Below are 11770 nucleotides of genomic sequence, written 5' to 3'. Positions count from 1 at the left end.
GTTAGATAAAAGGCATAAAGTCAATTATCCTGAAGACTTTAAACAGCAATGTTTTCTCACCTGGACACTTGAACGGCCCTTCGCTGAGAGGTGATTTCAAACGAACAGGATAGACGGCTTCAAGAGCCTGGGGCTGCCCAAAGACAAACTGCTTCCACCCAACGAAAGTGACCTTCGGCACCCCGGCTACGTGCCAGGCATTGCACTATATTGGCGCTATATACATCATCTCATTTAATCCTCAGAATGACCCACTGAAGGGGCATTACTGTTTCCGTATTACAGGTAAGCCAACCGAGCATCAGGTGTTTGTCTAAGACCACACAGCCCGTAAAACAGCACAGGTTTTGTTCCGTGGTCTCCCTGATAACCACCCCAGCGCACAGGTGGGCTCGGGAGGGCAAGTGTGGTTCATTCCCACTGCCCACTGGACGTGCCCGGGCAGCTAGGGGCGGCTACCAGGGCACAATCAGCTGTCAGATGCAACGGAACAGCGCGCTGATATATTGGGGGGCAGAAGGACGCGCTCCCACACGGCACAGGGGAGGGACGGCCCCACGTACCCGCCAACGCCATGCTGGGACACAACTTCCGCCTCCGAAAGGCCGGACCGATCTGTGGAGCCGCAAGGACCCTGGGAAGTTCCTTGCGCACTGCACTCTGGGACGGGGGCGGGGCTGCCATAAGCCACGCCTACATCCCCTCGTTCCCCGGCCGGGCTGCTCCACGATCCCCCCGGGGTAGGTGGGGAACGTACTGCTCTGTGCAGAGTGAAGAGAAGCCTGGGGAACAGCTACGCTCACCCCTGCCTCTTACTTTTCTGGCCCCCGCCTCTGCCCCCTTCCCCACGCCCGAGTTCTTTTCTTCTCATGCAGAAAAATAAAACCACTCAGCAAGTAGTCTTCCTCGTATTTTTATTTTACACTAACCCACAGATTTTAAACTTAAAAGCCAAGCCTTTGTATTTTTATTTTACACTAACCCACAGATTTTAAACTTAAAAGCCAAGCCTTTGTTACTCTGGTTCTTTGATTTCACCCTCCTTTGGGGTAGGCTTGCCAGAGAAAATCCGAGTCACCCAGTTGCATTTGAATTTCAGGTAAATGACAAGTAATTTTTTAGTGTACATCCCCAAAACTGCAGAGGATATAATTATGCTAAAAATTCTATGTCATTGATCTGATTCGGATTGAACTGAGCACCCTGTATATTTATTTGCTAAGTCTGGCCAACTCCACTCTAGAAAAGCAGAGGCCTGTTTTCGGATGCCCTCAAGCAGGGTAAGTGCCAAGGGGAAAATGTGTGTGTCCTTGACAGATAGGAGATTATGTTAATATTTCACAATATCATCTTCCCACACAAATAAAAATGCACACATTTCCTAAGTATTTTTAAAGGAAGCATAATAGGGGCATTTTATCTGCACGATCCACGGAGTTGGGCACTGTCAGGAATTGATTTGGAGCAAATGAAACTGTCCTATATTGTGTAAGGTAGGAAGCACACATTTCTGTAAGAGCAGTTACCACAAGCTGCTCTCTTGTAACTGTGTTTTAGTCACTGACATTCAGACCATGTAGACACAAGGGAATTCAACCAAAGAAAATTCAGCAAAGCTCCAGTGATCCCTCGTCACACACAGACACACTGGGGCTTGTTTAAACAAGCAGAATGGCAAAGGGCTCTGAAGGGAGGTATTCACTCTTTGTGTGAACCTGGACAAGTTACTTCCCATCTCTACACCTCAGTGAAGGATCTGGCACGAAAATAAACACTTTGTGATGGGAACTCTTCTAGTCAGAATTGGTGACTGAACTGAGGTGGTGGATATGACAGTTTCTAAGCAATTTAGGTCCACTGAGACAGTGCTGCCTTCGGCAGCACACAGACTAGATTTGAGGGACAGATGACTGAGTGAGGGAAAATGTGTCTACAGTGGAATATTTCCATCAGGTTAGTCATAAAAGCAAGAAGGCCATGTTTGGGAACGACTGCACCTTGCTTCATGTTTGTCTTTAGCCCACGTTCTAGAGGGGTCACTGCCCTCGACTTGGGATGGCATTCAGGCAGAAAAGTGGGGCCCACAGCAAACAAGGGAGATCTAAAGTGCATGACAGTTTTTCCCAAAGATGCACCAAAGCCAGCCTTACCCAACCTTCTTGGACCTGCCTGCCACTCCCATCCCTTCCCTAAGCATCTTCCCTCCCCCCAAACCTGATTAATATTCCTTCCATTTCACACTTCTCCCTCCGGAGCGAAGTTGCCATAGTCACAAGCATCTGCCTCCTGTGTAATAATACTGTGACCACTCACGCACTAACCTGGACCTCCAAACCCATTTTCATTCTCTTTATCCTTTCTTTTTAAGTGTGTGTGCGTGCGTGCGTGTGTGTGTGTGTGCATGTGCACACCCGAATACAAGAATCTGAGATGGAAGATAACTTTAGCCTTCAGAGAAAGGTTGATTTTTTCTTAGAACTAATGGGCTCTTTTTTGCCTGTATCTCTGACATAACCAAGGCCCGTTCTAAGTTTGCGTCTATTGTGCTCAAAAAGAGATTCACCCAAGAAAGGGCCTTCATTCTGCCCTGGGCTTTAGGCCTGACTCAAGGTCCCCTCAGCAGTAAAGGACAACAATAGGACATTTTTTAAAATCTGTCATCAGCTAGGGCCTCAACGGCGCTGATCCTCCTGCACAGTGCCTAGGTGGGGGGTTGCCATGTGGCCCCCTCTGCCCACGTTCTACCCCAACGAAGAAGAAAACAGACAAAGATCCTCTGAAGGACTGACTCTTCTAAGAAGGGTCAGAAATATCCCTTTTCACTCTATCATCTCTAGAGCCACAGACACTCTCAAATGGGCACCACTCACCAAGAGCCGTACATTTTTAAATGATCTTCCCGCACTATCAGCATATTCTTAAGATATGTTACAATGACCCAAACAAGCAACAGATGAAGTTCCAGAGTTTCTCGTGTGTGCCCTACGTTTTTCTAGGAATTATAGGCTGATAAAAGGAGCAGGTCAGCACCTGCCTTCAAAGAGCCTACAACACCAGACAGTCCCCAAATGGGCCTCCAAGTGGGTAAGTTTATTTAGTTTGTGGGGGAGAGGGTTTCCCACCACGTCAGCTTCACCATGTCGGCCGCCCTATGACCCAGCCGATTGTAGCCTGTGACAGTTGGAGTGTAAGGACCTCAGCCAGAGAAGGCTCTCAGCGCTGAGTATTTAACCTTGGGAATAGAGTAAAACAGAGGATGACCTTGGGGGACCAGCACCCCGATTCTCTATTTGTCATATTGATTCCCACACTTCTGCGAGGCATAAATTCCTCCGGGCCTCCTTCCCTCAGTTTCTCAGTTTCTCTTCATCTCTGCTCCTGGAGAGATGGGCCCCCTATTCAGGTGTAGAGGATAGGAACGGGGCAAAGAAAGGAGGAGAATGTACTCCAGGTCCTGCTTCGTTTCCAACCAAGACTCCTGACTTAACATTGCTCTCGGGACTGGGGAGAAAAGGGAAGGAATAAACTTAAGGAGTCATGATGTCATTAGGCATCTGACCCAAACTCCCTCTTCCTTCCCGCTCAGAACTATAGGAAAAGTCAAGGTCAAAAGCAAAACCAGGTTGGAAGGGTGAGCAGAAAAACCATCAGGCAAAAACCAGTAGCAGTTAACCCTCCTTAAGCAAATGTTAAATACACTTACTATAGCAACAAATAATAATGCAGGATGGAGTATACATGGTGTAAACACCTTTCATACAATTCTAATTTTCTCTTTGCTTCAAGAGCCACCGATTGTTATGACAACAAAACAGAAAAACAGATCACAGTATTAATTTCATATCTCGGCTTCATTTGCTCCACATTTGCAATACAACGCACGCATAACAAACAGCCCGGGGCCGAGCCAAAACAGAGAAAACACGCCTACCACAGAAGGGCACAACGGAGCACCCTCTCGGCCTTGAGTTTTGTTCAATAAAAAATAAATAATAATTTTCTACAAAGAAGAGAAGTTTGGTGGCCCACACAATTTGCCATTTGATTGATAACACTGGAGCAGTGCATCATCCCATTCTTGCCAGCCCGACAATACAAGGGACAATGAGAACAGGCAGCGGAACTTCTTCTGCAGAAAGTTGTCCATGACAAGTTTTTTAGCTGAGGAAACTTAAACTTGGCTGACCTGGCTCTTGGCCCCCAGGTGCCCGGGCATCTGTTGCACCACCTCCCCGCAAGCCCCCACCCAACTCACTTTGTACTTTCTGACCAGAGTGATCTTTTCAGAACAAAAATCGGATTCTTCAGTGTGGAGGAAAAAGGAACTCTCAGACCGCTGGTGGGAGAATAAAGCGGTAGCATCTTCCTTGGATAGAAACTTGACAAGATCTAGCAAAGTTGAACATTCTCATGATCTGTGACCCAGGCATGCCCTTCTTGAGTACAGAACTGCTGCTCATGTCTCCAAGGAAATATGTCTGGGACTGTTCGCTCCCATATTGTTTACAGCAGAAAAAAATTAGAAGCCATCTAATTTTCCATCAACAAGAGAAAAGATGGATTATGAGTATATAGACGTTATGCTGTGTGTATCTTTTTTTAAAGTATTTATTTTTTTAAAGATTTTATTTATTTATTTGAGAGAGAGAATGAGAAAGAGAGAGAGAGAGAGCACGAGAGGGGGGAGGGTCCGAGGGAGAAGCGGACTCCCCGCTGAGCAGGGAGCCCGATGCGGGACTCGATCCCGGGACTCCAGGGTCATGACCTGAGCCGAAGGCAGTCGCTCAACCAACTGAGCCACCCAGGCGTCCCTATGCTGTGTGTATCTTACCACAATTTCTTAAAGTAAATAAATTAAAAGGACAATGCAGGGATCGCTGTGGTGCTGGGACTGTTCCGCATCTCAGCTTCATCAGTGTCAGTATTCTGGACGTGACCTTGTACCATTATTTTGTACGACTTAGAAAAATAATCCACGAAGAGGAGTAAGTTTGGGAACAGTGGCGAGTGGGGATGATTAGGTCAGTCAGGACACATGGACATCAAGCTGCCTTCCAGGCTGTACATTGTCAGCTCAACGTCTGACGCTTAGCGTTCACTAAATAACTTGATCCCTGTGGTGATGGCCCCCTAAAGATGTCCACGTCCTAATTCCTGGAAACTGCAAATATGTTATATTACATAGCAAAGGGGAATTAAGGTTGCAGATGGAATTGAGGTTGATTATCAACTGATCTTAAATAAGGAGATGACCTTGGATTAGCTGGGCGGGCCCAGTGAAATTACAAGAGGAAGGCAGAAATGTCAGCGTCAGAGCGGAGCAATGTGAGAAATACTGCCATTGCTGGTTCTGAGGATGGCAGCAGGCCATAAGCCAGGCAATGTGCACCTTCTAGAAAGTAGGAAAGGCAAGAAGAAGATCCTCCCCTAGAGCCTTCACAAAGGAACATAACTCTGCCAACATTTTGATTTTAGCCCAGTGACCCCTATTTTGGACTTTTTACCCCAAAACTTAATGATAATAAATTCATGTTGTTTTAGCCACTAAATTTGTGGTAATTTATTACAGCAGCAATAGGAAGCTAATGGAATCTCTAATGGGTAGTCTGACCACTGGTTTGGGAAGGAATTGGGCGAAGTCCCTGTCAAGTCCCAAAATCCCTCAGTGAGGAACGGGAGGCCAGATGGATAAGAAGGAAATTAAAGATAACTCAAAATTGTAACTGAATAACAAATCAGAGACTAAGCCCATCCCCCCGCACTATCAACATCCGACAACAGGAAGCAGTAGAAACCTCCCTTAGAAGGAAAAGTAGCAACCGGACACCAGAATGTTAGGCCAACTACTGTCTTCTTTGGCCTCACAGAATGAACTGCTCCACCCCTGGCCCAAGACAGACAGGCCCGAGGCCCTTCCTCTTTGCGGGCTGCCTGAGTAGGGCCTCACTTTGGGAAAAAGTGATCTGACCATCCCAAGAATTCCCTGAAAATGGAATTCCAAGCTATGTCTTTCATGACAAAAACAGCATTTGGTATCGCCATGTGTTTTAGCGTTGTATGCCCAGGTAGCGTCCAGTGAAGCCCCACTGGTTGGATAGATCCTAGTGTGCTTGTCTTATAGGGAGAGAACCCTGACTTCGCATCTCTCCACATTTCTTCAGGATCCACCATAGTATATATCCCATATTCATGCCCAGATTGGATCTAGAGGCAGTCGATGTCCGGGGAAGAGGGACAGAAGTGGGAAACCAGTACTTAGAATATGGTGAATCCATAGATCACAGAGCTTTGAAACGTCTCAAAGGGGCTGACCCCAAAACTAGGAGATCAGAGATCAGGGTTCTGGGTGAGGGTCACAGAAGCTTGGGTGATCTGTTCCTCAAAACATCCTAGTTTATGAGGACCGTCATAAATGATAGAACAAGAGAACAGGAACCGGGAGTGGATGAGAAAGAAGAAACAAAGCCAAAGACAAATGAGTAGAGATAAAATATCAGCAGAAATGAGACGAGAACCCCAAATTCAATTCTACACACTCTGAGCTATGGAGAAGCCAAGGAAAAAGGGACGCTTACTCAGATCAAAAAATAAAAGCAAACCAGCCACTCAGTAAAAAAACAATGAGACACCATTCAAGGATGAGACGAAGAAATTCTCCTGAGGATCCTTGCAGGAGAAGAACGTTTAACGTACTGATCAGTGTCCTCAAAAGCTTCCTTCTAGGACACACAATAATGAGTTCCTTGGGACTTATTATAGGATGGTGGCTTCACACCAATATGAAACTCGGCCGCTCAAGAACCACAACGCACTAGGCTTCAGGTGTGCAGTTTTTAGGGGCTCTGGCTAAATTCCAAAAACTATTTTAGATCATTTAGATGTATGGAAGGACTATGGATCTTTCAGGGATCCTTACTGAATATTGTTTCCAACTAGCTTCAAGATACCACATAAAGACATTTCTGACAACTTTTCTTTTTACATCCATCCCCAATAGTAAAAAAAAAGAAAAAAAAACAGAAATACAGACTTCATCTTCAATGAAATGAAAGGATTTTTGTAACAGAACAACCCAAAGTGAAGGCAAAAAAGCAGATGGAAATGACCAAGCTGAGAGCAGGAAGGTCATACCTAAGGGCCCACAGTAAAGAGTTGGATTAAGAAGAAAGATTTAGTGTGCAGCCCAGAAAGCCCCCAGGACCAGAGGCACAGGTGCAGTGAAAGGGAGGGAAAAGTGAACAAGTGAAAGCAAGAAGTTTGTTTGGAAGTCTGTAGGAGGAGAACTTAGACTCCCAGGCCCTGAGTCCACCCATTCTGGTAACCAATGCACCCCACCCCCCAGGAACACTAGGACCTTGAACCAGAGAGGGGACTCATGGTTGCCAGGTGTTGAGGAGGGGATGGTGGAGGGCCCAGGACCGCACGTAAGAGGGTTGAATGAAAGTTTGCACGCTGACGGGAGAGACAACCCAATCTCTGCTCCTTCCTGGCTCCAGAACTCCAGGAAATAGGGGGAAGTTCCAAGGTAAGGAATAGGAATAGAGGATCCTTCTCTAGAGAAACTGATACACCCTGGAGAAAAGAAAGACCAACAGATAATGACACATGGGGGGCTCCAAGGAGAAAGCCCACTGGCCACCCACTCCACCCCCAGTACAGCTCCCGAGGCAGGCAGCCCCACAGGGGCCCACAGGCTCCAATCAATTGCTTGTACATCAATCACTCTTAAATATGAACGGACTGCAAAGGGTCCCAAGGCGTTGTCCTCATCGTGAAAGAGAAGTAGCAAAACAAAGAGAACTTGGGGAAAATAGAAACTTCAAGGAATAGAATAAAACTTGGGAGGGGGGAACTGCCTATAAATAAAATCTGCAACTGGATAGGGAAAACCTAAACAGACAACAGAATAATGCAGTTATTAACTCTAAGAAAAATAAAAGTTGAACAAGAAATAAAATATTGTCACGGTACATTACTTGACTCAGCAATGAACAATATTCACATAGTCACCACAGAAAATACGGAAGAAAGAGCTAATAAAGAATGTGATTTAACCAGAGTGGGAGGCTAGGAAACGAGACAGGTGTAAGGAAGTAAAATTCCTCATCTTCCACGAAACTGACGAATCGCGGTACAGAATACTTACATTATTTAGGAATGTGGCATTAAATACTACAAGAAATAATAAAGACATTGGAAAGTGTTTTTTTAAGATTTTATTTCTTTATTTGAAAGACAGAGCAAGAGAGAGAGCACAAGCCAGGGGGAGAGGCAGAAGGAGAAGCAGGCTCCCCGCCGAGCAGGGAAGCTGAGGCGCGGCTGGATCCCAGGGCCCCAGGACGACGACCGGAGCTGAAGGCAGATGCTCAACCGACTGAGCCACCCAGGCGAGGAAGGAGGATGAAGATAAGATGGCAATAGGAGTCAGAGGAGTCCTTTTTTTTTCTGATTTAAATTTTTAGTTATCATTTAACTCGTTTGATAATGTGTATGCTTTACTCAGATAAAATAAAAATTGATTTAAAAAATGTAATGTGTCTCTCAGCCACATGTGAAAGGTATTAAGTGATGGTCAATTTACAATTTCACAGCCTAAGATTCAGCCATTTGACTCAGCCAGTGCAGTTAAGGATGTTGAGTTACCACAATCCGCTGAGCTAGGGAATGGAGGGCGCATCTTGTAGCACTAACTGTGGGCTCCATGAAGGCAGGGACAACGCCAATTATGTCCACCTGGCATGACCACCACACCTGCTGCGCTAAATAATCCTAGCTAACATCGTTGTTATTTACCGCTTGCTCTGTGCCAAGCATTTTCTATATAGCAAGCCATTTAATCCTGCCAACAGCCCACTGTTACCCCCCATTTCGTAGCTGCGACAACTGAGGGACACAGAGGGCAACTAATTCATGCAACATTCCCACCTAGTAAGTGGTGAAGCCAGGATTTGATTGCAGTCTGACACCTTCTCTCTCAATGACTGTGTGCTCAATAAATATCTGTAGGAAGGACAACGGAGAGGTCAAAGGCAGGAGGGAAGAAAAACAAACAGGAAGAGAAAGAAAAAAAGGAAAGAAAGGCCAACTCTCCCTAGGAAATAATTTGGAATCTGACATAATGCAAAAAAAAAAAACAAAAAACCTCTCCAAAATTCCACTCCAGGGAGCAGGAGTGTAGTCATTTTAGCCTGGAAAAAGTTGGAGGCACGTCTCTTCAAAAGATGCTTCCAGAGGATCAAAACCCAGCACCTATAGACTGGCTAGCGTTGGGCAATGCTGCTTCCTGGCATCTTCTCCAAAATTACCTTGCTGCAAAATGTAGCTGAATTAATGATGAAGGCCCCTCACTCCATGAGGAGGAGGCTGGTAGGACCACGGCACCTGACCTCATGGGACTCACCATCTAGACCCGGAGACAATGTCTGCCTATGTAAACCCAGTCTTCCCCTTCAAAAACAGGAATCCACACACCAGTGATAAAACAGGGTATCTCTGGCTGCATCCCACCTGCCACCCTGGGCCTTGGCCACCCCAGCCTGAGAGCCTCTCCCACGTGCTCATGAGCGCCGTCTTCGGCCACCAGGGGCTGGCCATGGTCCACCTCTCCCACTCGCCTCCAGCGGCCACCAGGTCGGCTGCGCACAAACTCCCACGTGTCACTCCGCGGACGTGGGAGCCAAAGGGCCCGGGCAGGTGCTCTTCTCTCTTTCGTCTGCACCCCACTGCAGCTCCCAGGCAGGCCCTCCAGCAGCGATCCACATGGGACAGGTCACTGAGCACCCCGGGGGGGCCACCTTGGCTCCCGGTGCCCCTCAGATATGCAATGAAACTGTTTCCCTGCTTTCCACTTGCAGCCCTCACTTTCCAGAATTTGGGCACAAATCCACAAGGTCTTCTTTGAAAATAGATCCCACCTGGCTCCAAATGGCAGGCCCTGTCTCAGTGTCGAGCCTCGGGCATGACCTGCTCTTTCTGCTGATTTTTTTTTCTCCTTAGTTCCTCGGGTCAACAGACCCCTGGGAAGAATCCTGGGAGAGATGGGGAGGGGAGGAGTTTGAGAGCAAAAACACACAGACTCTCCTTTTGGGAAAAAGAAGATTCTCACCCGCTGGGTCGGCCAGGGGCCCCGTTGGGAAGATGTGAGCGTAACTGAGCCACAGAGGAGGATGGGGTCTGGATAAAAGTGGCATGGAACCTTCCAGGAGAGCGGGCTCCAAGGCAGGGGTGCAATACAGCACGTGAGCACGTGATATTGCCCGTGAAACTGGGTATGCTGAGCCAGAGGGACACGGTGGGGAGCCCGACACGGCTCCAGGTCTTAGATCTTAAGTTCTTTTTTTTTTTTTTTAAGATTTTATTTCTTTATTTGGAAGAGAAAGCAAGCAAAAGACAGAGCCTGAGCAGAGGGGGCAGGGCAGAGAGGGAGGGAGAAGCAGACTCCCAGCTGAGCAGGGAGCCCAGTGTGGGGCTCAACCCCAGGACCCTCATGACCTGAGCCAAAGGCAGATGCTTAACCGACTGAGCCACCCAGGTGCCCCTGGGTAATTAAGTTCTAAGTCTCACTAAACTGAACACAGTTAAGTGCTTTGGGAGGCCATCCTCTCGAGGTCTAGGACTCTAGAATTCCAAATACCCCGATCAATACCCCACCACAGAGACAGAGACAGACGGCTGTGTGGACAGGGAGCCCCCTGGGCCTACCATGTTTTGATGGCATGACCTCTGGGTTTCTGCCCTCTAGAGACCTAGAAATGGAGTTCTGACCCCCCCCCCCGGCCGTCAAATAAGCAGTTGGGTCAAAGAGCTGATTTTTTGACACCCGAATCCAGCCAAAATGCCTTGTCCACTTTGGGTGGGGTCAACGTTCCATGGCCTGAGCTCCTCTGCCCCAGGCTGTGTGCTACCCATGAGGTTGGAGGGAAACCCCCTCTGGACCCCAGCCCTCCTCCTGCCCACGGACCTAGGAGCGTGGCTGGAGAGATTCTCATCACTTCTTCACAGCACCAAGGAGTGTCCTGGTGCTAGGGCATTGGCCTGTTTCCGACTTCCCTGGCTCTCCCAAGTGTGGGTCGGCTGAACACCATTAGCAAGCTGAATGGATGTGACCTGTGAGTTACACAGCTGCTCAGAAGGATAATTGCTCTGTAATCTAAACCGTAATGGGTGTGATGGAGAGAGAGTGTTCAACAGTGGCCGCCCTGAATGCCTGAGGACGTCTACAAGCTCGGTTCCCTGGGACCTGGTCCCTGGCTGGGCACACGGGGACCCACGGTGGCGAGAGCACCACAGGGTCGGGTCCCGGTGGAAGGATCCGCGGGCACACTGGTGCAGGGAGCTGACCAAATCCTCCAGGGGCATTAGGTCAAGGGAGTGCACGTTCTAACAGTGCCGATCAAGTGGATGAGAGCTGTGGGGCAGCCAATTTCACAACACGGATGGCATGAGAGCCTGTGGGAGAGGCACAGGTCTCGTTCGTCGTGGTCCCTGTGGTCTTCTCCCACTGGATTTCCTGCCTCTTACGGCCAGGTCACACTTCGTCTGACTCTCCAACCGCTCCCCGCCTACTGTGCGCGCAACCCTGAGCAGGGCCGACGCGGAGGGCAGCCTGACGTCTGCGCATGCGTGAGCGGGGGCCGCTCTGAGCCAGGCAGGGGTCCCAGTGAGGCTGTCAGCGGCCGGTCAGGGAGCATGGGAGGGACAGCAATGCCACAAACGGCAATGAACACCTGCGGATGGGGAGAGCTGGGACCAGAAGGGCACTGCAGAAAGC

The 11770-nt window shown here is 48.3% G+C and overlaps 1 long non-coding RNA gene across 1 annotated transcript in view; it reads right to left on the bottom strand.

Annotated features, from left to right (window-relative positions):
* Positions 1-7383: 7383 nt before the first annotated feature.
* Positions 7384-11770, bottom strand: part of LOC112810057 (uncharacterized) — a 63150-nt gene continuing 58763 nt past the window's right edge. Inside the window, exon 4 of the long non-coding RNA XR_003204738.1 lies at positions 7384-7572. This is a non-coding gene — a long non-coding RNA (uncharacterized lncRNA). The remainder of the gene's footprint in view (positions 7573-11770) is intronic.

The sequence above is a fragment of the Callorhinus ursinus genome, unplaced genomic scaffold (assembly GCF_003265705.2).
Source record: "Callorhinus ursinus isolate GAN/ISIS: 27379988/994484 unplaced genomic scaffold, GSC_fseal_2.0 scaffold36, whole genome shotgun sequence".
NCBI classification, from domain to species: Eukaryota; Metazoa; Chordata; class Mammalia; order Carnivora; family Otariidae; genus Callorhinus; species Callorhinus ursinus.
The sequence above is the reverse complement of the archived record's forward strand: the minus strand, read 5'-3'. Positions and strand labels throughout refer to the sequence as shown.